At 51.7% G+C, this 5,605-nt stretch overlaps 1 non-coding gene across 1 annotated transcript; it reads right to left on the reverse strand.

Annotated features, from left to right (window-relative positions):
• Positions 1–659: 659 nt before the first annotated feature.
• Positions 660–731, reverse strand: TRNAE-UUC (transfer RNA glutamic acid (anticodon UUC)). Its single transcript has one exon. It is a non-coding gene; the product is annotated as a tRNA-Glu (tRNA).
• Positions 732–5,605: the final 4,874 nt, after the last annotated feature.

Raw genomic sequence — 5,605 nt, forward strand, 5'->3', positions numbered from 1 at the left:
AGAAATGACGGCCTCCCTTTCAACCTGGGGACTTGTCCTGTCTGTACTTCTTTTCTGTGAATGTATGTATCTGATCTGTACGTTTTTCTGCAATTGTATGTAGTACTATTGTCTGACTGTATCTCCTACGTGCCATGTTCACGTAAGCAAAGCCTTCTGTAACAGCGCCATGATGCCTTAGGGCCGTTAGGCGCTTTATAAACTTAAATAAATAAATAAATAAAATAAATAAGTATTCGACCAGGTGGGAAAATCGAGGAAACTGTGGCGTTGGGCCTGGAGGGAAGAAGTTCGTGTTCTTTTATTTCTTTTTTTTTTCTTTGTGGTGATGCAACTTGGGTGGAAAAATTATAAAGTGCTTTTTGACCCAAAAAATGAAATTTCCTATTGCTAAAATATATAGTACCAGTTTGTATCTCCTTCAGCCTCATCTTTATGATTAAAAATGGTTTCAAGCACCTCCTGCCTGGAAGGTGGCTGATAAAGTTGCTAGTCCCCTGTGCACATGCATAGTAACTGAAGCGTGATCTCTGACAAAGAACGGCATTTACACTGAATACATTAAGCCGGGCGTGACTAGGTTTTAAAAGTCACTTGTTAGAAGACATTAATGAAAGAAATCTTTTTCAGTGATTAAATAAATAATCTAAAAATCTTCCTTCCCATACCGGGAGTCGAACCCGGGCCGCCTGGGTGAAAACCAGGAATCCTAACCGCTAGACCATATGGGAGTCGCACGTGTGATGCTGTCACTTAATTATATATTTTGTCAGCATGGTCGTATGGTGGTGTTTTGCGTTCCATTTGTTAATTTATGTTGTAATGAACGGTGCGTTGATATATTTGCAGCTTCACCTGTAGTGAGCAAAGACAAAGCTCCCCACGGCTACTCGCTATTGTTCACTCTCCTTCAGTGTCAGGCAACCCTGCTGCTGGGGCCGCCTCCTTGCTGCCTCTGGGCCTCGCCCCTAGAGTCTCAGGCAGGGGAGTGCCTCCCCTTTGGCTGCAGTCCATAAATTGTGGACGGCTTTATATCATCGGCATCTTAGCGAGTCTAACAGCCAGCTGCTCCCGCAGAGCCCCTCCCCGTGCCCATCCATGGTATCAAATCGAGTGACAGTAAAACAAGCATTACGCTGGACAGAATCACTAATGTTTTATGTTTGGCATATTGTTGCACCAGAAGGACCCAAAGCATTACACCAAGGAACAAAGGCAAGGCACACTTAGAGAAATTGTCATTTTGGCCCTGACCAGCGACATTCTCCTGGATCATCGAAACACCATACTATTACTCGTCACAAAGTTGAATTATTCCACAGTCTTAAGATGAAAAGTGCGCCCCTGATAGGCCCACCGGGAACATACACGCTATCAAACACAGGGGGAAATGGGTTCCTATGGGGAATTATTACATAGAATACTTTCAGGAAAATAAACACTGTTCTACATAAGTAGTGATTAAATCATTTACATGTGATCGGCTGGACGTAAGTAACTCTTAAAACGGACAATTGCTTCACCATTACTGTTCATGGATAAATCAATACATATTTCACTCGTGGTTATTGTAGCGCTGCCCCTTTAAGGAGGCGCATGCGGTGGCGTGATGTTGCACGCCGCCGCGTGCAGTATAAATAAAAGGGGCGTTCCCGGCCGCGACAGTGCGACCGGGAAGCCCGAGCAGAACGGATGTCTCCGTGTCTGTGTGTGCATGCTTGAGGGCTTACGGGGACCGCCAGCGGGGGCTCTGGAAACCTCCCAACAGTGGCGACGAGGTCGGTGTAATGCCTGGGCCCTGCGGTGACTGGAACATCAATTTTTTTTTCCCAAAGCAGAATTTTGATGAAGTTTCGTTTCATGCTGTAGGCCGTGCTTTGACCATGCGGCAAGCGGCCATTTTAGATTTCGGCTGTGGATACTCGCCGAGCTCTAGTACGAACGGTGAGAGGCATCCAGGTCAAATGTTTGGAACTACTACTAGCAGGCAGCTATACCTGCAATTTCATGCCAGAAGTTTTGACTTTTCTTGATTTCTGAGCTTCCTATGTCGAGTGAAAGCGAGGTGAAGGGCTAAAATGGCTGGGCCTGCTTAGCCCATTATCTCCTTGGCTCAATTTCTGGGACACCTGGACAGACACACATCTACAGTGCGGCTGAGGATTCAGTTCCTCATCATCCTCTTCCTTGCTGCTGCAGCTGTGGACTTCTACATCTCATCATCCTCTTCATCATCATGTTAGCTGCTATGTCTGTGCAGGGAGCACTCTGTGGGGCTGACGTCTCTACCATCATCTTCATCACTGCCAGTTTGGACTTTGTATTGCCTGTGTGGGTGCCAAGACTGTGCTGTGGTGGTGGGAGTGAGTTGCGGCCCCCAAGTTACATGCTGGGGGTGCCTGTGCGTTCTATCCCATCAACGGAACTGGTGACGAGGACGGTGGACAACCTGCAGACCAACAGAAGCCTCCAGCCCAGCCCCAACTTCCGGTGCAGCCTCAGGCCCCAGCAGCACTTCAGGCTCCTCTGCCTCAGGCTCCACCAGTGGCACAACCTGTTGTTCAGCCGCTATCTCCTGTCATGGCCCAAGCACGGGCCCCAGCGGCTTTGCAGCCTATTCCTGAGTTCGATGTCTCAGGCCCGTCATCCAGTCTGGGGCCCAGATGGAAGAAGTGGGTGGACCGCCTCGACATGTATTTCAGGGCCACTATGGAGACGGACGATGACAGCAAGTTGGCCACCATGCTCTATTCGGCAGGACCTGCGGTCCAGGAGATTTTCTAGTCATTACCACCGGGCGATGGTTCCTATGCGACTGCGAAGACTGCCCTCCAGGCTCATTTTCTGCCCTTTGCCAATGCGGACTATGAAAGGTTCGTAATGTTGTCCACAAAGCAGAAGGAGGATGAGACTTTGGACACGTTTTATGGCCGCCTTAGGCGCCTGTCGTTGGCATGTGCCTGGGGTGATGCGGATGACATGATTCGGACGATGCTCATACAGGCGTGCTCCTTAGGCAAACAAAGACGGCAGGTGCTGAGGGGGCCAGGTACCACACTGGCCCGCACCCTTGAGCTAGGACGCTGCCACGAAGTGTCCAAGGCCCGGGCGTCCAGAATGGAGGCTGGCACACGTCCATTCAAGACTGAGGAGGTGTGTGCCATGTGGCGAGGTGGAAGAGGCACCAGAAGAGGCGGACCTGGCATACGTGATAGAGGTGGAAGAGCTGGGGAGTCATGCTACAAGTGTGGGTATGATCTGCCCCACCCCGCTGAGTGTCCTGTGGCTGGCAAAACATGTGGGAGGTGTGGCCTGGTGGATCACTTCTCCCGGGTGTGCAAGGCAGCCCTGCCTGTGATGGTGCCCAGAGGTCCGCTTCGGTCTGGGTTCCTTCGCCAGAATCGCCCACCGAATGTAGCCCAGGTTGGCCAAAGCGAAGAGGGTCCCCCAAGGGAAGAAGAGGAGGAGGAAGAAGAGGAAGAGAATATCTTCTTTGTATCGAGTGTGGGAGCCCTCCAATCGAAGGCCAGGTGACAGCCAAGGTGTATGGTGAAGGTCAACAAATCACTGGTCCCAGTCCTCGTGGATACGGGTGCGTCGGTCAATGTGATGGCCCGTGGACACTATGATGCAATGGACATGCCTCCCAAGCTGGTCAGCCCAAAGGCCCGCATCTTTGCCTTTGGAGGTTCGGAACCTCTCCTGCTTTGTAGCAAAGGTAGAGAATGATGGCTCCCAGATCACTTCATGCTTCTATGTAACGCCAGTGAGCACAAACACTCTCTTGAGCTGCGCTGCAGCAGAGGCCCTCGGCATCGTCAGTTTTGCGTATTCTGTGTATCTGGAGGGCACCAACGACCTCCTGGACAATTACGCTGCTTTATTCAATGGAATTGAACAGATGGCTGGTGACCCCGTGAGGCTTCATATAGATGGGTCTGTGCAGCCCATTGCCCTCAAACATTGGAGGGTGCCTTTTCATCTTCGGGAGCAGGTGGATAAAGAGTTGGACAATCTCAGGAACTTGGACATCATCGAGAATTTGGAGGGTCCAACTCCGTGGGTCTCCCCGATTGTGGTGGCGAGTAAGCCGAAGCAACCTGATTCCGTCTGCATTTGCGTTGATATGAGACTGCCCAACAAGGCCATCAAAAGGGAGAGACACCTCACTCCAACAATCGACGACATCATTGTGGAGATGCAGGGTGCTCGGTTCTTCTCCAAACTGGATCTCCAGGCCGGCTACCATCAGGTAGTCCTACACCCTGAGTCAAGGTACATTACTACATTTACCACCCACCAGGGGCTCTACCGCTATAAAAGACTCCGTTTTGGTGTATCATCAGCGGCAGAGGTATTTCAGAATATCATCCGGGGCACCCTCGCTGATCTGGAGGGCGTCTTAAACATTAGTGATGATATCCTAGTGTTTGCCAGGACTGAGGTCGACAACCTGCGCAGGCTGGCAAGGACATTTGAAAGACTACAGTCACTTGGCCTCACCCTTCACAGGGAGCAATGTGAATTTCTGAGCCCTTCCATCAAGTTCTTTGGATTTGTTTTCAAGGAGGGGGGCGTGTTGCCAGATCCAAGGAAAGTCCAGGACATTAAGAAAGCACAACCACCCGAATCCGTGTCTGATGTGAGGAGCTTTCTTTGCATGGTGACTTACTGTGGCCGTTTCATCCAAAACCTTGCCTCAAGATCGGAGCCCCTCAGGGCCCTTACAAAGAAGGACACAAGCTGGCATTGGGGCCCCCTTGAGCAAGCGGCTTTTGATGATATCAAGAGTGCACTGACGGCTGACGACACCATGGCTTTTTTCGATCCAGCCTTGCCGTCAGAAATTGTTGTGGACACCAGTCCTTTTTGCCTGGGGGCTGTACTAACACAAGTGTATCGGGACGGTGGCGTTCGTCCGGTGGCCTACGCCAGTAAGGCGCTGTCCGATACGGAACAGCGCTACTCTCAAATTGAACGGGAGGCACTGGCGGTGCTGTGGGGCTGCAGGCATTTCAGGCTTTATGTCCTGGGCCACCCAGTGACGGTCGTGACGGACCACAAACCTCTGCTTCCAATCCTGGCGGGGTAATCATCCAAGCCACCAGCAAGGATAGAGTGGTGGATGCTGGCACTCCTTAAATATGGGGTCACTCTGGTGTATCGGCCAGGGGCGAACACCGCGGTGGACTACCTGTCCAGGCATCCAAGCGTGTGTGGAGGGGAGGACCCGGACACGTGTGCAGAGGAGGCGGACGACCATGTTCGCATGGTGGTAGAGGCAGCAACCCCGAATGCTATGCCCCGTGAAGATCTGGAGGCGGCAGCAGCTCAGGACGAGTGTTTCCAGAAACAGGCCATGCAGCAGGGCTCATGGAAGGTAGTGCTGGAATCCCTGGCCGGGTGCACCCAAGAGGCTAAAATCGGACTGGAGCAACTCTGGAAGGTGTGGGAGGAGCTGTCGTTTTTGGCTTCCGGCCTTCTACTGAGAGGTGACCGAATTGTGGTGCCCCAGTCAAACGCCAAAGAGGTGATCTCCCTGGCCCACCATGGACACCAGGGTATGGCAAAAACCAAGGCCAGACTGTGGCTCAAAGTGTGGTTC

The sequence above is a fragment of the Ambystoma mexicanum genome, chromosome 2q, assembly GCF_040938575.1.
Source record: "Ambystoma mexicanum isolate Mex_15411 chromosome 2q, UKY_AmexF1_1, whole genome shotgun sequence".
In the NCBI taxonomy this organism is placed as follows: domain Eukaryota; kingdom Metazoa; phylum Chordata; class Amphibia; order Caudata; family Ambystomatidae; genus Ambystoma; species Ambystoma mexicanum.